Source organism: Sceloporus occidentalis, unplaced genomic scaffold, assembly GCF_023333645.1.
Source record: "Sceloporus occidentalis isolate IW3139 unplaced genomic scaffold, rSceOcc1.0.p SCAF_39, whole genome shotgun sequence".
NCBI lineage: Eukaryota > Metazoa > Chordata > Lepidosauria > Squamata > Phrynosomatidae > Sceloporus > Sceloporus occidentalis.
Genome location: NW_028317019.1, coordinates 5,111,488 through 5,136,137, shown reverse-complemented (window position 1 = coordinate 5,136,137; position 24,650 = coordinate 5,111,488). Strand labels below are relative to the sequence as shown.

General features: G+C 41.4%; 1 long non-coding RNA gene across 1 annotated transcript; it reads left to right on the top strand.

The window, feature by feature from the left end:
* Nucleotides 1-4,996: 4,996 nt before the first annotated feature.
* LOC149290458 (uncharacterized) lies at nt 4,997-8,368 on the top strand. The gene is made up of 3 exons (XR_016277226.1): nt 4,997-5,044; nt 5,901-6,021; nt 8,298-8,368. It is a non-coding gene; the product is annotated as an uncharacterized LOC149290458 (long non-coding RNA).
* Nucleotides 8,369-24,650: the final 16,282 nt, after the last annotated feature.

The window sequence follows — 24,650 nt, the reverse complement described above, 5'->3', positions numbered from 1 at the left end:
TGGGCTCCAGTCAATGGAGGTCTTCTTCAGGCAGAAAAGGGAGGTTTATGCAAATGTAGAATGACATCACTGCTATGGAAGGCTCTCTTGACCAATCAGAGAGCAAGATGAAGGTTCTTCTGGAAGCTTCCGTGAGAAGGAGATATAAGGCCTGAGAGACCAAGAGACAGTTGGGGGAATTGTGTCGGTTGGAGATCAAGAGAGAGAGAGAGTTAAGAGCAGATCTTGGAAGTTAGTCTCAGAATTGGACGCTTAGGTTTATTTATTATTTTAATAGCTTGTATGAACTGAACATTATATACTTACAAATATTGTACCTGCAAGATTCTTAATACCTTGCAGGACTTATATTTCAGTTATATTTTGTTATTAATAGTAAATACCTCCTTGGAGTATCTACTACTCGACGCTCCTTTTACACGTCTTTTGGCTCGGTTGATGCTTGGGAAGATCAGTAAAGAAGGAGAAATAAGGTTCCTTAACCGGTCCTAGTGTAGGTTAAGGGAAATCCTTTTATAATTCACTGGATGATGGCAGCGTGATTTAAGGAATTTAAGGGTCTGCTGGGCTAAGAGCCATAATGTCTAAATGTCTAATTAACAATTTGTAAGCCACTCTGATAGCCTTTTGGCTGAATAGAAAGGTATAAAATTTATTATTATTATTATTATTATTATTATTATTATTATTATTATTATTATTACAGGGCCGCAGTTTGGCTGCTTGGACCACCGGAGATCATCACAGTGAGTCAGTTGGAAAATCCCATCTCACTCCAGAAAATAAAGGTACTTGAGGAGTTTGCACTCTACGTCTTTCTGTAATAATAGCTACAAAACTGATAATAGCATTTGGGACATTTAGTCTTTTAAAAGCAAATATGACAGATTCAAATGCTGCTTTAAAACCTCTTTCCATCTGCCAGCTTTGTGCTGGTTTTGGGGGTAAATGAGAAAGTGTTGGGAGGGAGGGACTGCCAACAGAATTAGGAGATGCATTGCAGGCTATGGACAGTTTGCGGCCAAGTAAGGTCCAAAACACACGGCAGCAATAGTCCATTTTGAGAGCGCTTTAACTGCCCTGGCCCAGTGCTAGGGAATCCTGGGAACTGGAGTTTATTGTGGCACCAGAGCCCTCTGACAGAGAAGGCTCAATGTCCCACAAAACTACATCTCCCACAATACCCTAGCACTGAGCCAGGGCAGTTAAAGCAATCTCAGATTGGATTATTGCTGCAGTGTGTTTTGGACTTAGGTGACCCTTGGCAAGTCACACTCTCTCAGCCTCAGAGGATGGCAATGGCATCCCCTCGCTGAATAAACCTGCCAAGGAAACCCCATGATAAGTTTGCCTTAGGGTTGCCATAAATTGGATTAGACTTGAAGACACACATGAAGAACAGAAAAAAGTCTGCACTTATTTCTCAGGTTGTACATGGGAACGGGAAGCAGTGTGGTGCAATGGTTTGAGTGTTGGGTTACAACTCTGGAGTCCAGGCTCCAGTGCCCCACTCCTCCATGAAACCAGCTGGGTCCCTTGGGCACGAAGTCACACTCTCTCAGCCTCAGAGGAAGGCAATGGCAAACCTCCTCTGAACAACTCTTGCCAAGAAAACCCCAGGGAAGGCTCCCCAGAAGTCAGCAATGACTTAGAGCCACTCCACAAAAAACTACAAAGCCTCAAGAAAGAGCCAGCGGTGGTTTAGTGGCTGGAGCATTGGACTATGACCCTGGAGCCCAGGGTCCGAATGCCCTCTTGGCCACAGAAATCCACTGAGTGACCTTAGGCAAGAAGTCACACTCTCTCAGCCTCAGAGGGAGGCATTTGCAAAACCACTTCTGGACAAATCTTGCCAAGAAAAGCCTTCAATGGACTTCCCTTAGGGTCACCATAAGTCAGAAACAACTTAGAAGCACACAACGACAACAAGAGCAGTAACAGCACTAACACAAGGCAGCTTGGGAGAAAAGAAGGAAGGAAGGAAGAAGGAAAGTAACAAAGAAAGAAAGAAAGAAAGAAAGAAGACTTGGGAGTTGTAGTCCTCGGTTGAGAGGGATTGGAGTGGCCTTACTGCAGGGCAGGACCAGTGTTGGTAAGAAGCCTTGAACTTATTTCCCGGCATGTTTTACCAAAATCCATGGAATCCACCCCATATTACACGGAATATTCAGTCAAAATCCCTTGAAAGTTCCCGTAATGTTAATAATAATAATAATAATAATAATAATAATAGGATTTATTTATATTTTTATTAATATGGTGGATCTTTAGCAAATAAATGTAAACCTAATTGAATAAAAATAATTTTAACTTATTTCAACTCTCAAAATTACCATTGGACCAAACAAAGAATCTTTCAGTCCTTCTAATACCTTTAAGATACTTATTTGGACATGAAGGGGGGCCAGGAAGATTTATGCAAAATAGAAATGTGTTCAGCTGCAACCACACTGCAGAAATAATCCAGTTTGACACCCCTTTAATTGCCCAGGCTCGGTGCTATGGAATCCTGGGAATTCTAGTTCTGTGAGACATTGAACCTTCTCTCTCAGCAAACTCTGGTATGATAACAAACTACAATTACCAGGACTTCATAGCACTGGGCCATGGCAGTTAAAACGGTATGAAACTGGATTGTCTCTGGAGTGAAGATGCAGTCTGAGTTGGTTCCAAGACACACTGCAGAAATAATCCAGTTCAAGACCACTTTAGCTGCCGTGGCTCAGTGCTAGGGAACCCTGGGAATTGTAGTTTTGTGAGAAAGAGCTCTGGTGCCACAATAAACTACAATTCCCATACATCTGAGGAAGTACGCTTAAGTCTAGGAAAGCTCATGCTGCCAACTTTTCTTTTAGTGAGTCTCAAATGTGCTACACTATCTATCTATCTATCTATCTATCTATCTATCTATCTATCTATCATCATCATCATCACCATTATTATTATCATTATTAAATTCAAATGCAGCTGAAAAAGTGGACTTAAATTGGCAATGCTGATATACTGTAGAGACTCTTTCTCTGGGGCTGTGATCTGGAAGCGTGGAGGCAATTCCCTTGTCAAATCAGGGTATCCTGGGAATTGTAGTTTGTTGTGACACGTATGTATATATACAGTATATGTATGTGTATATATGTGTGTGTGTGTGTGTGTGTGTGTGTGTATATATATATATATATATAATGTGTGTATATGTGTGTCTGTATGTCTCTGTGTGTGTGTGTGTGTGTGTGTGTATCTGTGTGTGTTTATGCATGTTCAACTGAGGACTCAGAGAAGGTTCTAGAACATACTCCATAGTCACAAACAGCACACAAAATGGCTGTCAGAACACAAAATGGCCGCCAGTGTGGCTGGGGCTCCAGGGTCCCTCAGTCCCTCCTGCCTTGTTCCATATTAACTGCAGGAGGAGCCTGTGAGGGTGGGGCAGGGGGCGGGGCCTTCCAGCTCCTCTGCTCCCATTGGCCAGATTAAAGAAGGGGAGGAGCTTGTGCCTCTCTATTTAGCTCTGCGCGCGGAAGAGTGAGCGAGAAGGGGACAGAGAGAGGGAAGGAAGGAAGGAAGGAAGAGAGAGAGAGAGAGAGAGAGAGAGAGAGAGAGAGAGAGAGAGAGAGAGAAAGAAGGAGGAAGGAAGAAGGAAGGAAGGAGGCAGAGAGAGAGGGGAGAGGGAGCAGAGGGAAAAGGCCTGGAAGTGGTAGGTTTCACTACTGCACTGAGGCCTCCAAGTGCTGAGCCAGAGGTGGCCATTTTGTGTTCTGGCAGCCATTTTGTTCTGCTTGTGACTGTGGGGAATAATGTTCTGGAACCTTCTCTGAGTCTCAGTTGAACAGAGGCCTCTCTTTCTCTCTCTCTTGAGGCTCCAGAGTCAGAAGGAGGCCAGGCTCCTTGGGCCAAAAGGAAGGAAGTGTGTCCCTTTGTGTGTCTTTTGTGTCTCTTTTCTGAGAGGGTTTTCTTATTACACAGCTCTGCTCCTTCTGGGGAACATGGATTTTAAAAGGGATCAGAAATGGGGAGGATAGTTTTAATACAAGCCTTATTCTTCTTCTTCAGAAACATCGGGCTTTGGCTCCTAAGAGGAGGCTAGTACCCCATAAAAGGCGTAAGGTGGCTCCTTTGGGAGGTTTTAAAAGTCTCCCTAGTTTCCTTATTAATAGATTTTCAGGGAAGAAGGAAGGAGACAGACCAGAATAACTCATATTAAAACAAACTACTTAATTTTTTAAAGGAAAACCATTATTAGGAGGATAAAAACAAGACATGGGTGCTTCTATCCTTTTAGAATCGACTCAGGATGTATCTGCACTGCAGAAATAATCCAGTTTGAAACTCCTGGTTCCATTTTATGGAATCCTGGGATTTGTAGTTTGTTGTGGCATGAGAACTCTCTGGCAGAGAAGACTAAGTGTCCTAAAGGTAAAATCCCAGGATTCCATAGCACTGAGCAGTTAAAGCGGTGTCAAAGTGCCTTATTTCTATAGTGTGCATGCAGCCTTCTTGTGAAAGGGGCTGATGCTGGGGAAAAGCACTGTTGACCTCTGCAGGTTTCAGCAGATGATTTATTTATTTATGATGCACTGATTTCACATCTATCTATGGGGACATAACCAGGGGCCTCTCTAATTCCCCATCCCCTAATCCCCCCCCCCCCACTCTAATAAGGCATGGAGTATCTGTTGAGTAGGGGAGCTGAAGTAAATCTATGCTAGGTCCAGGGAGCTTTCTTTGGTGCAGAGGGAGGAAGGGGATGCCCACCTCTGCATTGGGCCAAAGGAGGCATTTGTCACCTGCGTATGTCTCCAGCAGGATGCTGTTCTTTGTGTCTTTGAGTGCTGCAGGGTTTCTTGCCAAGTAAATCCTAATCCTGGTCCCTTTTCTCAGGAACTCCATCTCAGCCTCCTTGTACACGGCTTTGGGCCTCTCTTGCTAGAAGTGACCCAAGTGCAGGACCACCAGGACCCCTGCCCACCTGATGGCCGAAACAGAGGCCAAGCAGAGGGAGTCGGGCTCCAACAGAAAGAGGCTCCTGAGGTACAACAGCTCTTTGGTAAGTTGCCATCCTTACTATTAGTTTCATCTATGTCTGGTCCGGCTCATGAAAGCAAGCGGAGAACATACTGTCCCAGTTTGGCAGAAAGAGTCCTGGGTAACCCTCTGTCACCTCATTTTTTCAGGGGCTTAGAAAATGTCCTATTTCTCTCTCCTCCTCCCACATTCCCCCTTCTCCTCAGGTCAGTTCAGTTGCTGAAAAATTTGTTCCAAGTTCAAAAGAGTGTTCATCCCTTCCACTCAAAAGAGGGGAGAAGGGAGGAGAGGAGGAAGCAGGGTCTTGCCCTTCCCAGGAGACGGAGGCAAAAGCAAACTGCGGTACCTTTCCTCGCTTGTGTGATCTTTATCATACAACTTTGTCCATCTTGACCACCTTCTGGTGTTGCTTAGCCACATGTGTCTTGCTTTCCCCATCTGTGAAATGCTGGGGGATATGGGAGAATATGTCTAGGCCTAATCTGAGGGTGGGCCCAGTGGCCCTCAAACCCAGAGTACTCCCCAGAACTGTTTTTAACAATGAAATATACCTCTGAAATTAGGTGAGATATGGCTAAATGCACTATAATTCATTGGTGACTAAATGTACTATACATGTTGGGATAGTCAGTATCCTAATCAATCAATAATATTCCAGAAATGGCCTAAATTATATTCTTTATTATATTGTATATTATATTGATAGGATTCGAGACAAACTGGATCGCAAAGGCTGCAGCTTTTTTCTGGCTTGCAGAATTTAAAGTTTATTTCCTGGACTGAATTCTAAAGTGATCAAATAATATTTGCAATGCACCATGTGCTTTCCTCCCCTTTTGTTTAGTCACTCTCTGGATGAGGGCTATTTTCTGTTGCAGGTGACCTTTGCGGATGTGGCGGTATATTTCACCGAAGAGGAATGGAAAATGTTGACGAAGAAGCAGAAACTTATGTACAGTAATGTGATGATGGAGAATTACGAGAATGTGGCCTCTGTGGGTAAGGAACCTGAATCCATTGCCCTTCCTGTTAAGACTGAGGGCCCTTTCATAATTCACTTTCAGAGAGCTATGATCCCACTTTAGAATTATAGAATCAAAGAGTTGAAACAGACCACAAGGACCATCCGTTTCAGTCTTCTGCCATGCAGGAATAGACATTCAAAGCACCCCCCAAGAGATGGCCATCCAACTTCTGTTTAAAGACCTCCAAAGAAAGAGACTCCACCAAACTCTGAGGGAGTATATTCCACTGTTGAAGAGCCCTTACTGTCAGGAAGTTCCTCCTAAAGGTTAAGTGGAATCTCTTGTCCCTGTGGCTTGCCTCCATTGTTCCATGTCCTTTTCTCTGGAGTAGCAGAAAGCAAGCCTGCTTCATCCTGAATATGACATCTCTTCAAATATTTGAACAGGGCTGTCATATCCACTCTTAACCTTCTCTTCTCCAAGCTAAACATACCCAGCTCCCTAAGTCGTTCCTCAGAGAACATGGTTTCCAGACCATTCACCATTTTGCTTTCCCTCCACTGGACATGCTCCAGCTTCTCAACATCTGTTTGAATTGTGGTGCCCAGAACTGGACACAAGATTATTGCAAGAGAGCCCTGACCAAAACAGAATAGAGTGGCACTATTACTTCCCTAGATCTTGACACTATACTCCTATTGATACAGCCTAGGATCACATTGGCCTTTTTAGCTGCTGCATAACACTGTTGACATATGTTCAACTTATGCTGTACTACGATTCCTAGTTCCCTTTCACACATAATTTAATTGTCATAACAACTTCCTGCAGAATCGTGAAATTTCTAGTTTTAGTGAGGCACTCTTATTCTCCACATTGTAAGGTTTCTAAATATCCAATCCTAAACTGCCAATTCTGGAATGTTGTGGGACGCAAGTGCTATGCTTTTAGGGGATTTTGGTACTTAGCTCAATAGAGTGAAATAGTTTTACTGGGGCAATAGTGACCTCTGGACTCAGCCAATCTATAGCAGTTCCTGAATCAAACAGATCTTCAGAGGCATTTGAAACAGGTTTTTGTGTTTTATTTAGGGGGAAAGCAAAACACACAGACACATACATAGAAGTGTTCATGCACACACACAAGAACTAGGTAACAAAGGTGGAGTGGTGAAAAGATGTAAGGCTTTGATAATGGTGATACGTTATCTATCCAGATCTTTATTCCAGTTGTTGAGGATTTGAAATAAGGAGAGGTCAGTAGTTCCCATGACAATTGGGGTTGGTGAGTGCATTGAGGTGTTTAGCCATGAAAACAAACAGAGTGTCTATCTGTAACTGGACTGACACCGAAGAACAGCAAGTCGGGGCTGATATTTGTACTGAAATTGGTTTCTGCTTGGGAGCAGAAACTGTGGGTTCAGAAAGGTTTATATCACTTTAGAATATTTCCTTTGTGGGGCAAGAATGGTGTGAAATGAACTGAATGCAATGGGTGTTGGATGCAAATACATCAGACAAAAGGGATTAGCACACTGCCTCTCAGATTCTTGTTGGCTCTGAATTTTGATCGCGTTCACAAGCCAATGTACGCTACAATCTGAGGGTGATGCACCCAGATACAGCTCAAAAATATCATAGCAGAGTACGGACGCAAATATCCAGATATAGGCATTGGCAATGCACTGACCACTTTTCACACTTAAAAATAAGTCACAAACACAGTCGATTTCATTGATATCCTTGGAGGTCCTCTATCTTGAGTTGCAAAATAATACAAATATTTACAAGCTCTCCTCTCCGACTTCCATGAACTTCACCATCCCTTGTACACACAACTCAGATCCAATCCACTCCAATCCTCATGTGACCTGCATACTGTATTGGTTGTGAGTCATCTCCTGGTTCCACATAGCATGAAACATCCTCTGCAGTTAGCTTGCATATGCCATGTGTTCTGACTCAGCAGTCTATGGCCGTCTCACAGGATATGATGCCACCTGTCAATCAAAGTATTTTTGCACATGTTTAATTAAATATTTTTTTTCAACAGTCCTTTGACTATCTTCTTCCACTGATTCCCTCAAGGCAGTAACCATACGGTCTCTTCTTTGCTAGCTCCTATGAGTAGGAATGCAACCATTCAATGGATTTAGAGGCATAAGCAGCAGGGTCATGCTTGGGTTACTTACAGCAACTTTATTAATTTAATCTCTAAGAAGGAGGGATTAATGAGGGCTAAATCATGTGGTAATGCCCTCCTTTGTTAAGTCTGATTTTCAGTCTCATCTGTAATTGTCCTTCTTTACAGAAAAACATTTGAGTCATGAGAGAGTCCACACAGGAAAGAGGTCACAAAAATGCCAGCATTGTGGGAAATGTTTTCCTTTCCAGTCAGCCCTTGTCATACATCAGAGAGTCCACACTGGGCAGAAGCCTTACAAATGCCAGCATTGTGGGAAATGTTTTTCTTGGAAGTTAAGCCTAGTGAAACACCAGAGAGTCCACACAGGAGAGAAGCCATACAAATGCCAGCGTTGTGGGAAATGTTTTTCTTCGAAGTCAGACCTAGTGAAACATCAGAGAGTCCACACAGGAGAGAAGCCATACAAATGCCAGCATTGTGGGAAATGTTTTTCTTCGAAGTCAAACCTAGTGAAACATCAGAGAGTCCACACAGGAGAGAAGCCATACAAATGCCAGCATTGTGGGAAATGTTTTTCTCAGAAGTCACACCTAGTGAAACATCAGAGAGTCCACAGAGGAGAGAAGCCACAAAAATCCTAACATTATATTTGTCAATAACAAATACAAAAATATATATTTTCAATCCCGCAGTGCAAAGAAAAGGCCCTTATGATCTTATTTGTAAAATTTGTCTGCCAATATGTCTCTATGTTTTCAAGTTGGATTTTGTTAAGGTTAGGTTTTAATTGCCAATAGTATAGATAATTGCTTTGGGTTGTCAATTTGGCTGGGGATTGTGGGTTGTGGTATAGGTTAGGTAGATGGGAGGTTGGGATTTGTTGCAGCTGGTTAGAATAGTTATGGGAATTATAGCTTTTGCAATGTGTGGGATTTTGGTTTAAGAAAGGTGGGGGCAGGTATTAACAGAAAGGGCTAGTTTCTGGGAATGGCAAAAGGGGGCCTTGTTACCTGTGAGGCGGAGACTGTGGGAATTGAAAGTGGGGGCTAGGTTTGGAAGGGGTTTTAATATATTCTTTGTATTGGAGTGGTCAGTTCTGGCTTAAACACTGAATTTCTATGTCTTCTCAATAAAGTTCTTTATTGTTTCAACACACTGGACTTTGATGCACAGAATTTCTGAATTTGCCCAAAACTGACTCTTTCTTCTCTCCTCAGTTCTCAACTCCATTCCCAGCCATAAGAACAACACAGAGACACAGACACAAACATACAGGATACACAGAGAGAGCTATATTTCCAAAGCAGAGCCTTCCTTTCCTGCCTTTCCCTCCTGAGTAGGGTTGCCATAAGGCAGGACCTCCAAGCCGGGACAAATGTAGGACAAATGTAGAGCCACATTTTCAAATGTAGGACACGTTTTTATAAAAAATGGAGGACACATGAAAAAATTCATGTAAATGTTGAATAGCATTGGGGACAGAATTGCACCTTGAGGGACGCCCAACTTGAGCTCTCTCTTGGTCGAACAACTGTCCCTAAGTGACAGCATCTGGAACTCGACGAAATGTAATACTCCAATTCCCAACTCTCCCATATGTTCCAGAAGGATACTGTGGTCAATGGTATTGAAGGCCGCTGAGAGGTCGAAGAGCACCAGCAGGGTCCCACTTCTCCTTTTCAAAGAGCTGTCGATGCTCAAACCGAGATCGCCGACTAAGGCGACCATGGCCGTCTCAACTCTGTAACCCGTCCTAAATCCAGTTTGAAATGGATGTAGAAAAATCCATTTCTTCCAAGACTGCTTGGAGTTGAATGGTGACTGCCCTCTCAATTACCTTGCCTAAGAATATTAAGATCCAAACAGGCCTGTAATTGTTTCTGTCCAGAGGGTCAAGGGGAAGGCTTTTTTAGAAGTGGTTTAACCACCGCCTCTTTGAGGCAAGATGGAAGAAAGCCTTCCCTGAAATATGCATTAGTTATGTTTTTAGCAGCCTCTTGATGGTATCTTTCCCCTGGATGGCCAGCCTATATGGGCAAGGATCAAGAGAGAGCAAGTCTTCCTTTTCATACTCCCAAGGAGCTTGGCCACATCCTCTGTACTAACTGACTCAAATTCATCCAGAATAACAGTATAGGCGGAGGCTCTGGATACCTCTCCTGTTGCCTCTGTCGTAAGTCCAGCATCCAAAGTGGCTCTTATCTGAGAGATTTTGTCTGCCAAGTAGTTATTAAAAACATCACAGCAGGCTTTTGTAGGTTCTAATAAAGAGTTCAGGGTTCTGGAAGCTATATATTAAATGGGACAGTGTTGAAAGATATGTAGTTTGGCAAATGGGTGATATAACCCAAGAAAAAGGTTTAGTTCACAGAGACTGGAAGAATCTTAAAGTAAAAGTTGAAAGAATAGATGTGTATATGCAGAACATGTTCACATCTATAAACTTCGCTGTCAAACATACTGGTGGCGACCAGATGACAGACAAGCGTCGGTGGGACCCCAAAAGCCATCAACCAACTGGAAAAGGAGATTCAACAGAGGGAAAAAGACCAAAGATTGTGATGAACTATCTAGAGAACGGGATGATTTTGATAAGGGACACTTTACGGTCTACAGAGGAAGATGTAAAGATTGCTCAGCGCACTCAAGGATTGTGGTCCAGTGAAACAGGAGGAAGCAAAGACTTTTTACTAGATGAGGTGTTAAGTCCACAGCCGGTAAAAAGAAACACGTGGTCAGTTACAAGGACTGATCCAGAGAAGACTCCTAAAAAGGACAAGGATATAATTGAGTTGATAGACTGGAAAACCAATATATTGTAGTTTGCCATTAGTATAATGGAAGGTGAAATATTTTCAAAACCATACTGGGAACGGGGCAAAGTAGTTGGAGATAATGCTCCATCAGCCTTTAATCCAATAAGAGAAAAGGGTTAAAGATTAAATATGTTTGATAAAAACATTTAAATGGAACATATAAAGCTCTAAAGTTGGGGAAAAGGTTATTTAAGTGTTATTAAAATAGTAAAACCCAACAAGTGATGTGGAGTATGGATATAATATGCTAAACTTATAAGAAAATGATGGTAAGTTGTTATAACAAGTAAAACTGATATTAGACATATGTTTAAAAGGGGAACATACAGGAAAATACCAAGATATTTAAGTTGGAAATGGTTATTGATAAAACAAGTATATGAAATATATCACATGTGTCACCTGATATGTGTATAATGTTATATATAATGGGTAAGTATAATTGATAACTGGGAGTTCCTTGGACCATAGAACCGTTTGGTTCTGTGTCTCAATGAACCTATTAAAGGGGGAGGCGTGTGACGGACTGACTTACAAACCAGCCAATCAGAAGCCAGAGACTCTAAGCCAATCAGGTGCTGGCTGAGGAGTTTGAAGATTCCGCTTGGCAGTTGGGTGGAGTCAGTTAGGGTTTGCAATCCTGAGGGATGAAGCGGGAGTTCAGTGGGAGATAGTTATAGAGAGGATGGGAACAGTAGAGTCCAAGAGAGGACTGGGTTCCCATAGTTCCTGAGGGATGGTTACTTAAGGAACTGCTTTGTCCAGAGAGGGACAGGATTAGTTCTGGAGAGTCTAGAAGAGAGACTCCGTGGAACCACACTCAGGAAGAGGGCTTTGGCTTACATCATTTCTTGAGTGATAGTAATAGCCTGTGTGGCAGAGTTATTATTATTATTATTGAGTTAAAACCAGCCCTGTATATATGTAACAAAAGAAGACAGAGTAACAACTCCATCTCAAAGATACCTTTGCCTATTCTGTTTTAAAATAAACTTATATTCTTGTTTAACCAGCCGCTTGGTCTGTGTTTTAAAATCCATCCACACGACTGTCCTTCAAACACCCAAAGAGGTGTCGGGTCAAAATAGAAGAGAGGATTGTGAATCGTTACATCATCTATTAGAGATTTAAATCTCATTCTAGGTTTTTTCTCTTCCCGGATGTATTTTTGCAGGTCCTTCTGCCGTTTTAAAATTGGTTTGTCATTAAGAAGGATAGTATAGTCTGAAATGAAAATAGTGATGTAGGAAGTACGTTCATTTTAACTGCCACGATCCTATCCAAGAGGGATAGGTTGAGTTTAGCCCATCTATTGAGACCTTGTTTGATATCACCCCATATTTTCTTGTGGTTGTTTTTAAAGAGGTCTCGGTTTTTAGAGGTGAACTCGACACCTAGATATTTGACCCTTTTCCATACTTTAAAGCCACTCACCTCTTGTAGATTTTCCTGATCGTTCTTTTGTTAAATTAATTGGTAAAATGTTTGTCTTATCCCTTTTAATCCAGAAACCTGAATGCTGTCCATATTCCTTTAATTTATAAAGCAGGGGATTAACACTTTCTATTGGGTCAGATAAGTATATCACCACGTCGTCCGCGTATAGTTTAAGTTTGTACTCTTCCTGCTTCATTTCCAGGCCTTTGGTCTTCTTATCTTCTTTAATGCTAGGACTCAGAGTCTCTAAAGTGGCCATAAATAACAAAGGTGAGAGGGGTATCTCTCATTACAGGTAACGCCTTCGCTCCCCCCCATTAATAATAAGTCTCCCTGTTTGCTTTCTATAGATTGCATCTATCCAGCTGATAAAGTTATCTCCCAGAACCATTTTTCTTAAGGTTTCCAACATGAAGTTCCAATTAACTTCATCGAACGCCTTTTCGGCCTCAAGAAAAATCATAGCTGCTTTTCATCTATTTTCTTCTCATAGAAGTCTATAATATCTATTAAATTCCTTGTGTTGTTTCTAAGGTGCCTTTTTGGGAGGAAGCCTGTTTGGTCTTCGTTTATGATATTTTGTAGGGTTTTAAAAAAATCTTTCTGCTAAAACCATTGCAAAGATTTTACAATCGTTGTTCAGGAGAGAAATCGGTCTGAAATGTTTCACCTCCAGCACCTCCTTTACTTTCCTTAGGAATCAGTGCAATATCATCTATCTTCCAAGAGTCAGGCGTTATTCTTTCGGAGAGTCTATTCATGATTTCTACAAGGGTTTAATTAGCTCTTTCTGTAAGCTCTTGTAATATATTGCTCTTAGGCCATCTGTCCCTGGCGCTTTGGTGCCTTGGTTTTACTGATTGCTTCTAGCACCTCAGTAGCCATTATTGGTTTATTAAGTTTGATTCTCTGCTCTTCATCAATCTTTACTACGTCTTGTTTGTCCAAAGATTCTTGTATCCTCTCCTGGGAAATATATTCTTCTTTGTATAGATTTGTGAAATATTTATATAAACATTTTTTCATATGTTTTTGGTTGGAATAAATCTCAACCCCTTCTTTAACCCTTGAAAAGATCCGTTTCTCCTTTCCCTTTTTCCGTTTCCATGCTAAACATTTACCAGGTTAATAGCATTCTCAAAGTGTTTCTGTTTGATGTATCTTGATTTTTTTCTCCTGGTCTTCTATTAGCCATCTGGATATTTCCTTTTGAATGTTTTGAATCTGTTGTTGAATCATTTTGTTTTAGGGGTTTTCTTTCAGTAATTGTTCCTTATTTTTTAACTTTTCCCATAGTTCTTTCCAATTCTTTTCTCTATTTTTCCCCTTTCGTAAGATTGTTTCACAGAGAAACCCCTCATTACCGCTTTCCTTGTGTCCCAGACGATCTCTGGGCTGACTTCCTCATTCAGATTTTATTCAAAGAAGGATTTAAGTGGGGGTTTTTCTTTATCTAGAAGTTTTCCATCTTTTAACAAAGTCTCATCTAGTCTCCATATCAGTTCCTTAGGTTTATTCTTCAGAGACAATAAAATTGGATTGTGACCCGATAGGATTTTTAGTAGAGTTTCTCCTGCTTCCACCATTGTGCTAATAGTTGGGGAAGTCAAGAACATATCTATTCTCCACCAGGATTGATGGGTGTTTGAAAAGAACATAAATCCTTAGACAGACCATACTTGATTCTCCAGTATCTTCTAATGCGAAGGCTTCTTTTGATTCAAAGAAAGATTTCGGCAATTTCCCTTTCTTTAAGTATGTTTTGTTGTCTGCTTTTCTATCTATCTGGGGGTCTATCAGTCCATTCCAATCTCCCATCATTAAGGTCCTATCGCTCATACGGTCTGGCATTTGTATTTTCAGTTTTTCAAAACACAGTCCTTTATTTTCTAAGGGTACATAAACTCCCACCATTAGGATCTTTTGGTCTTGTAAAGCAACTTCTACACCAATAAAGTATCCATTGGGGTCTGAGAATACCTCTTTAGATTCTCATTTATCCTTTACATATATCACTACACCTTTTCCCCTCTTTTTTGAGGCTGCTATATACTTTCCCCAATTTGGCGTTCTTCAACAATCTTATATCCTCTTTCTTTATATGGGTTTCCTGAAGGCAAATGACATCAAGTCTCTGTTTCCCTAAATAATGAAAAAGTTTACCTCGGTTTTTTGGGCTGTTAATTCCTTTAACATTCGATGATAGGATGTCCGTCTTTTCCCATTTCATTGTCATATTCTCCATCTATATCGTCCTCTCTTGTGTTTGGTTTCCTAAGCAAATCTCCTTCTTCTGTTTCTTCTTCTAAGCTCTCTTCCTCCTTATCCTCTTCTCCTTTTCCAGGTTGTTTCTTCCTTCTTTCTGACTGTCCTCTTTATTAAGCTCTTTTTCATTCTCATGTAGAAAATGTCTTTCTTTTTGTACCGAGTTGATTTGGTATCTTTTTGGCTTGAATTTAAAAGAAAGACCCTCAATTAGTTCCCATTTGTAGTAGATTCCATTGCTGCGCAAAACCTTAGTCAATGGTCCATATTCCTTCCTCTTCCTTAACACTTTCCCAGAGATATCTTTAAAGAATAACATTTCATTTTCTTCAGTTCTGAATCTTGTATGAAAGTGTTGCTGTAGAATTGCTTCTTTCATTTGAGTCCTAACAAAATACATCACAATATCTCTGGGCAGTCTCTTCTGTTTTGCAACCCAGGAGCTTACTTTAACATCTTGTCCACCTCAAGGAGAAAGGTTTCATTATCTAGGTCCATAAATTCAGCCAAGGCTGGTATTATCCTTTTATATAGATCTTTGTCCTTCTGTTCAGGAAGACCTCTTATTCTAAGACATCCCTCCCTAAATCTTTGCTCTAATTTAATTCTTTCTGCTATGTCTTCAGTATGTTCTTTTGTTAATCTCTCTATCTCTTTTCCCAACTTTTTATTTTCTTCCTCCAGGAATGTCACTCTTTCCCTGGTTTGTGATAATTCTGATGTTATCTTTTCCAGAGAGTATTTATGTTAGTATTTATGTTAAGCAACAGGGTGGACATTAAACCAACAGAATCCCCAGACTTTCCCTAGTCTTTAAGCTGAAGCAAATACATTTGATGTGGTCCATCTTACGGATAGGGATCCTGGCCAAAGCAAGATTGTCTTCATGGACCAAAGCAACGTCCCCTTACCTGCTCATTGATGGAGAACCCGGCTGGTAGGGCCTGAGCCCAGGTGGCTGAGTTGTCATCACCCAGCCAGGTCTCCGTGAAACAAGCCAGGTCAGCCTCTTCGGCCAGTAGGAGATCCTGGACTATCTGTGTTATAGTTTTGACTGACCTGGAATTACACAAGAGCAGGGAAAGGTTCTGTGGTTGGTTTGGTATGCTCTCCAGCCCTTTTGGGATAGCAGGGTGAATGGAAGGGGAGATAGATATTTGTCAGGCTCCTAATTGCAGCCCCTCTTGCAACACAAAAGGCAGTACTTTGAAAAAGGAACAGCTTGCATTGAAGAAGATACATGCAGTAGAAGTGACTTTTTTGTCAGGAAAGAAAGAAAGTATAAACATAGCACTTTTATAACCATAGCAATTAAACCCACCCCATTAACCAATAAAGCTAATTAATTGGATAGCCCTTTCCTGAGCAATGTCCGCTCATCCGGGATTCTGGCAGCTTTTCTAAAAGCAATTAAGCTCTCATGTGCCTTTTCTCAACCACTGAACCTGTGGCCTTGGACCACAGAACTCATCCACACAACAGTTTTCATTAACATTATGGCTTAACTATATATACTGTTAAATATATAATATGAAACCCCATCAATCCCAATTTAATATGGTACCATATGAAAATATAATAAGCATAAACCCATAAGAACATAATACAATATAACAATACCAATAACTCTCTGTGTTCCTCCTCCTTTTACAGAAACCAGTCTTTTAAACTCAAGCCTCTGTTAGAAGGATGATTCCTGCACATTCTAATCCTAGCAAACAATCACATTCTTTAGCCATGATATCTCTACCTCTTTCTAGTATATTCTATTAAAGCACATATTAAAACATATTATTTTAACCCACCATAAATCCCATCTATTTTAACTCTAATCTAAACCTAAACCTATAACCCTTATGGCATGTTTCTTGCCTGAAACATTGAGACTGGCCCATTGTGACTTCAGTCTGATGCTACTTGGATGAAGGATTGAGACAGTACTATTGTGACTTCAGGGTGGTGCTCTTTACCTGAAGGATTGAGACTGGCCCATTGCAACCTCAGGCTGATGCTTCTTGCCTGAAAGGTTGAGATGGGAGAATTGTCACTTCAGACTGGTGCTGTATACCTGAAGGATTGGGACTGGCCCATTGTGTGTCAGAAACAGTATATAAGGGTTCTGTCATAAAGATTAAAATATTAGGGTTTGGTTATTAAAGTAGGAGTTATAATTGTAGTTCATAGTAGGTAGTGTAGAGTGATGGGTTATAGAAAGCATGTAGTGGGAAATGTTAGAAAGACAGATGGAGTGGCTTTTAGATGAAGGAGGGCATTTGGAGAGGGGCTGGGGTTGCAGCTGGAGACTGGTTATCAAGGAGGAGTGAAGCTGGCTTGGGAACACCGCTCTTCAAGGTGAGGCTGTCTGGGAGAAGGGAAGGGGGACTATACACAACCTTGGTATCTATGCAACCTCCGCTTGTGTTGGCTTAGGTTGGGAACTGGGGGCTGGCTTAGGGAGGGGTTGAGCAAGTTCCTTTGGACTTCACACTTGGCTTGGGAAGACCGCTCTTCAAGGTGAGGCTGTCTGGGAGAAGGGAAGAATCTCAGGAAGAGTTAAAAGCTGATGGAATTGATTTAAATTGGTTTGAATATTGACAAATTCAAGAGGGAACACGATGTGATTTAAAAGAATGGGGAGGGATTAAAAATATCTGAATGAGAAGAAATATTATAAATTAGATAAAAGTGAAAGAATACTGGAGGCAGATAATAGATGCAATAAATACGATGCTAGAAATTACACCAGAAGAAACCCCAGGATGAATGTTATTAAGCATGTTAGAGGACAATACAGATAAGAAGTATGGGAGGATATGGATGTCTATGTTAGCTAGTGCCAGGGTTTATACGCGAGGAAATGGGAGACAAAAGGAATACCAGAAACAGAAGGATGGATTAACTCTCTCTATGATTTATTGCAGATGGACAAACTATCACGCATATTGAGAGAAAATTCGGGAGAAACTATATCAGAAGACTGGAGGAAAGTATTAGGTTTCATTAGGAAGAAATGGGGAAATAATTTGATTATCTATTGATGATACTTCTTGTTGCACTTTAATTTACTAAATATGTTATTGTAGTCTGTATTTTTGATTTCATGATATAACAAAATAATTTGTTTTGTTGTTAGAGGCAGATAGAGATAAACTAAGGAAGCAGTATAGAAACAAACAAACAAATAATAAAAAAGCAATATAGCATATTATAGAATCTTGACGATGATGATTATAGCGAAAGAAAAAGAAGACTGGAAAACCTAGTGGTTATTATCTGTGTCAAAGATATTCGTATCAGATACAAAATAGTAGTTGGGACATTTGGAAAGTATGGTATTGTTAAGATATTGAAGGAAGAGGGTATAAGCGAGAGAGCAAGGTATAAGAGAGCATTTAGTTGGATCATTCTCACAAAGCGGAGGAAGTCACAGATAAGTAGGAATGTGTGTGTTATGAATGTAAGAGTAGGGAGAAAGTGTCAGTGTTTAAGAAGAAAGGGGCGAAAGGCAAAGCAAGTGACTGACTTACAAACAAGAATACGACAAGAAGAATCAAGGAAAGCAAAGGTTCAGGTTAAAGAATGAGAGATTACAGAAGAAAGAAAGAGAAAGAAGAGGATCAAGATAGATGTCTTTCATAATGTAAATAAGAAGCTTAAATATGACTCTGCCTTGAGGAAAGAAGACCTTGTAAGGAATGTAGTTTGTGTTATATAATTTTTTTAAACTAGTAAAAATTTGTCAATTTAAAAAAACAGCCCTTTCTGTCCGGAAGATCCTCCTAATGTTGAGCTGGAATCTCTTTTCCTGGAGCTTGCATCCATTGCTCTAGGTTCAAGTCTCTGGAGCAGAAGAAAACAAGCTAGCTTCCTCCTCAATATGACATGCCTTCAAATATTTAAACAGGTCTATCATATCACCCCTTAACCTTCTTTTCTCCAGGCTAAACATACCCACCTCCCTAAGGCATTCATCATGGTCTCCAGACCCTTCACCATTTTAGTTGCTCTCCTTTGGACGTGCTCCATTTTTTCAACATACTTTTGAATTGTGGTACCCAGAACTGGACACATTATTCCAGGTGAGGCCTGACCAAAGCAGAATAGAGTAGCACTATTACTTCCCTTGAGCTAGACACTACACTTCTTTGATGCAGCCAAAAATCGCATTGGCCTTGTTAGCTGCCGCATCACACTGTTGACTCATGTTCAATTTGTGGTTTACTTGAACTCCTATATCCCTTTCACAGGTAGTTTCATTCAGCCAGGTATTACTCATCCTATATCTCTGCATTTCATTTTTCCGCCCTAAGTGCAGTACCTTACATTCCTCTGTGTCAAATTTTATTTTGTTAGCTTGGGCCCAGCTTTCTTCTCTGTTCAGGTCATTTTGAATTTTGATCCCGTCCTCTAGAGTATTAGCTACTGCTCCTAATTTGGTGTCATCTGCAAATTTGATAAGTATGCTCCCATTTCTGTCGTCCAAGTCACTGATAAAGATGTTGAATAGCCCTGGGCCCTAGACAGAGCCCCACTGGACACCCCACTGGTCACTTCTCTCCAGGATGAAAAGGAGCCACTGTTGAATATCCTTTGGGTTTGGCCAGTCAACCAATTACAAAATCATGTAACGGTTGCCTTGTCTAGCTTGTTTTCATGTTTTTGTTTTATATACTGTTTAATTTGGTTAACTGCTATTAAGGGACATATCTATGAGATTCTATGATATGGGGTGCACTATAAACCTTTTAATAAATGAACAAGTATTGCAATCCTATATATCCATATTATCAGACATAACTCCAGAGAATGTTAGCCTTTTGGATGCCACAAGGTTCCTCTCATTCTTCAGAGCAAGAAGCAACACTTCAGCTGCCTTCTAGAAGGTAAAGCAAAAAGGCTTCCAAAAGAACTGAAGCCTTGGCAAGTCACACTCTCTCAGCCTCAGAGGAAGGCCATGGGAAACCCACTCTGAAGAAACCTGCCTAGAAAACCCTTTCAGAGACTCCCATAAAGTCACCATAAGACCTGGAAACAACTGGAAGGCAGACCCCAAGAACAACATTGGGAAATAGGTGCAAGCCTTGCCTTGGGAAAGTGTAATGACTGGGCTCCAGTCGATGGAGGTCTTCTTCAGGCAGAAAAGGGAGGTTTATGCAAATGCAGAGTGACATCACTGCTACAGAAGGCTCTCTTGACCAATCAGAGAGCAAGATGAAGGTTCTTCTGGAAGCTTCCGTGAGAAGGAGATATAAGGCCTGAGAGACCAAGAGACAGTTGGGGGAATTGTGTCGGTTGGAGATCGAGAGAGAGAGAGTTAAAGAGCGGATCTTGGAAGTTAGTCTCAGAATTGGACGTTTAGGTCTATTTATTTCTTTAATAGCTTGTATGAATTGAATATTATATACTTACAAATATTGTACCTGCAAGACTCTTAATATCTTGTATGCCTTATATTTCAGTTATATTTTGTTATATATAGTAAATATCTCCTTGGAGTATCTACTACTCAACGCTCCTTTTACACGTGTTTTGGCTCAGTAGATGCTTGGGAAGATCAGTAAAGAAGTAGAAATAAGGTTCTTTAACTGGTCCCAGTGGAGGTTAAGGGAAGTCCTTTTATAATTCACTGGGAGGTGGAGAGAGAGAGAGAGTGTGTGTGTGTGTGTTTTGGAAAGGATTAAAGTAGAGAGATAAAGGTTAGAGTAAGAGCTGAAGCAAGAGAAAAGTGACCCCTCTTTAGAATATTTTTGTTAGAATATATTAATAAAGGATGAAAGATGAATATGTAAGATAGAAATGCATAAGTAGGTGTGTGTGTGTGTGTGTGTCTATATGTTTGTATGTGAAGATTGATATATGTTTATTTGTATATATGTTTTAATAATAATATATTTTTAAAAAGTAAAAAAAAATCCACTGGATGGTGGCAGCGTGATTTAAGGAAGTTAAGGGTCTGCTGGGCTAAGAGCCATTATGTCTAAATGTGTAATTAACGATTTGTAACACACTCTGACAGCCTTTTGGCTGAAGAGAGGGGTATATTATTATTATTATTATTATTATTATTATTACTACAGGGCCGCTGTTTGGCTGCTTGGACCACCGGAGATCATCAAAGTGAGTCAGTTGGAAAAGCCCATCTCACTCCAGAAAATAAAGGTACTTGAGGAGTTTCCACTCTACGTCTTTCTGTAATAATAGCTACAAAACTGATAATAGCATTTGGGACATTTAGTCTTTTAAAAGCAAATATGGCAATTTAAATGCTGCTTTAAAAGCTCTTTCCATCTGCCAGCTTTGTGCTGGTTTTGGGGGGAAATGAGAAAGTGTTGGGAGGGAGGGACTGCCAACAGAATTAGGAGATGCATTGCAGGCTATGGACAGTTTGCGGCCAAGTAAGGTCCAAAACACACAGCAGCAATAGTCCAGTTTGAGAGCACTTTAACTGCCCTGGCCCAGTGCTAGGGAATCTTGGGAAATGGAGTTTCTTGTGGCCCCAGAGCTCTCTGACAGAGAAGGCTCAATGTTTCACAAAGCTACATTTCCCAGAATTCCCTAGCACTGAGCCAGGGCAGTTAACATGGTCCCAGTCCTGCAGCTGGACTGGCCTCCCTGAGCGGTCAGGACCTGAGCTGGGTTGTGGACGATGGGCACTGTTAATATTAATAGTAATATCTTTCACTATTGATTGTAATTAAGGAGGGGATCAGGTTCAATAGCATCAGGAAAACCTATCTGTGTTGTTTAGGTTCAGAAACTTTGTTTGGTGTCCCTTCCGACTTTGGGGCCCTCCATTTTGGGTTCCCTGATGGCCTCAAACTGCCATCTGCCAAACACTGGCACAGAAGCAACCGTTTTGTGTTCTGGCAGCCATTTTCTGCTGCTTGTGACTGAGGGGAATAATGTTCTGGAACCTTCTCTGAGGCCTCCTCAGTTGAACCAAGAGGCTCCTCTTTCTGTCCCTGAGACTTTCCCTTTCTGCCTTTGGCCCTCCACTTTGGGGAGAAGGAAGGAAGAAAGGAAGGAAGAATGGAAGGAAGGAAGGGGTCTGTGGGGGTCTGAGGAAGGGGAGGCAGGGGACTCAGAACCAGTGGGGAGGCTGGGCTTTGGGGGCTGGGAGAGAGAGGTGGGAAAGAGACCCTCCCTTTGGGCCTTAGCTGGGGAGGGTCCACCGGTCCTTGCCTCCCCCTTTGAGAAAGGAGACCCCCTCAGCCCCCTGGACTCACTCCTGCCACTCATTCCTAGAATGGCTGGGACTCAGAGGAGTTTCCTAGGCATTGTCACCTTCTGCCCTCCATGGCCATTGGCACTGACCTTTCCCCATTGCCTTCCCTCCCTCAGCCCTTGGACCTCCTCCTCCTTCGCACTCAGAGCAACCCTTCTCTACGGCTGAGGAGACGGCCTCTGACCCAGGGAAGCTCCGGCCATAAAGGACTGAAGGAGAGCCCTTTCTGGGGCTGCAGGAATCAGGGTCTTTGTACTGAAGGTAGGTCTTTATTCCTGGAGCTGAAAGAGGACCTTTGTTTAAATGTTTCAGTCCAGGATTGTGTGGAAGGGTTGCAGCTGAGAGACTGAGCCCATGCTTTGCAGGAATAAAGCCCCAATTTCAGTCTCTAGCAGCATTGTTTTCCCAGAAGGTGGAAGTGAGATTTCCAGACCTCACACACAATGCTCCAGTGAGTCCTTTTTATGGGGACTGTATGTGTATGTGGTGTTTACTAGAGCTTTGTGACATATTAGTTTCACTCATAATCCTATACATTTATAGATTTTTGTTGTATAAGTGCAACATATTCAGCAGTGTGTATCTTTTAAAAAAATATACAAGGAAATGTGAAGAAATTGTGATTTTGACAATAGATCCATTCAGAAACAATGCACACAAATGTACATGCCTCAATTTCTGTGTGGCTTTAGCAAACAGAGGGAGGAGGTACATACCTCATGCTCGTGCTATGACTGACACCCACAAACACACACATTTTGTAATTGTCAGTTTGTAAACTGCTTTGATCTTTTGGGAAAGGTGGTATATACATAAATTTATTATTATTATTATTATTATTATTAATAATAATAATAATAATAATAATAATATAAACACAGTACTTAAGCTCAGAGATTTTTCTCATTTGTAAAAATGAAATGATTATTTTCACTAGTGTCTAAATGGAGAAGGGGGCATAATGGGGGCGGCCATCGATCAGATCATTGAAGAAATACAGGTCTTATACAGCCCAGGGGCCAGAGTTTCTCCACCTGGAATATAAATAATAGAATCAAAGAATCGTAGAGTTGGGAGAGACCTCAAGGGCCATCCAGTCCAACCCCATTCTGCCATGCAGGAACTCTCAATCAAAGCATCCCTGACAGATGGCCACCCAGCCTCTGCTTAAAGACCTCAAAGGACGCAGACTCCACTGCACTCCAAGGAAGAAGTGTGTTCCACTGTTGAACAGCCCTTACTGTCAGGAAGTTCCTCCTAATGTTGAGGTGGAATCTCTTTTTCTGTAGCTTGCATCCATTGTTCTGGGTCCTGTTCTCTGGAGCAGCAGAAAACAAGCTTGCTCCCTCCTCAATATGACATCCCTTCAAAAATTTAAATAGAACTATCATATCACCTGTTAACTTTCTCTTCTCCAGGCTAAACATCCCCAGCTCCCTAAGTCATTCCTCATTGGGCATGGTTTCCAAATCCTGCACCACTTTAGTTGCCCTCCTTTGGACACACTCCAGTTTCTCAACATCCTTTTTGAATTGTGGTGCCCAGAACTGGACAAAATGTTCCAGGTGGGACCTGATCAGAGCAGAGTAGAGTGGCACTGTTACTTCCTTTGATCTAGACATTATACTTCTATTGATGCAGTCCAAAATTGCTTCTTTGCAAGAATGACATAGGGAACCTTACTGAAATCAAGGTATACTATATCCATAGCATTCCCTTCATCTACCAAGGCCTTACTGAAATCAAGATATACTACATCCATAGCATTCCCTTCATCTACCAGGATCATCTACCGAGAGTAGATTTGTCAGGCATGACTTATTTCTCTGAAACTAATATTGACCTTATGTGATTATGGCATTGCTTTCTAGATGTTCACAGACTCTCTGTTTAATGATCTGCTCTTTCCATAAAGAAGGTGGTCCTCCTCCTCCTCCTCCTCTTCCTCTGCATGAAAGAGAAATCGAATTCTCATCAGTGATGATGATGCAGCATGGAAAAATTAACATTCCTGCCTTTAAAATCTTTTTTTAAAATAATTTTTATTGAAACTAAAGTACATACAATGAATTTTATACAAAGCATAATTCTTTATATATATTTTCTACATTCTATTGCAACTTATTGGAATTTAAAGTCTGAGGAGACCTGAATCCTGTTGGTTAAACCTAGCGTAGACCGACTCAACCCATAATTGACATGAGTCAATCTATAGGTAAATCCAAGAGACTGAGTGATTCTACTCTGATCAGGACTAAGTATAGGATTGGATACAGGCTAAGATTTAGTCCTACTTGTGGCTAGAACAGGACATTTCCAAGCCAAGATGGCCAGGCAACAGTGTGGAAAATAGGCACTCTCCACATGGGCAGAGACACTCTCAGAATTGTGACTTCTCTACATGCAGAAGGCTGTCATGGGAATTGGTTGTTCCCTTCCCATCAGCTCAATCCTCTGGTGTCCCCCCCCGATCCTGGTAGGAGGGCTGGATCCCATGGAAGGGGGGCAACCAGAGAAGAGAGAGCTCCTTTCCTGCCCTTTTTGACCGGGCAACTCCCTGGGGGATGGAGGGCAACTGCTTTGGCCAATGGGAGAATGAGAGGCCACTAGGCCAGAAAGCCTGACCCAGCAGAACCCTCTATGCTCCAGTGTTGCTCCGTGTGGAATCGGGCTAGGAAGCAAATGCCCACCTCTGCATTGGCCCAACAGAGGCATATGTCATCAGCGTGTGTCACCAGCAGGATGCTGTTCTCTGTCTCTTTGAGTGCTGCAGGG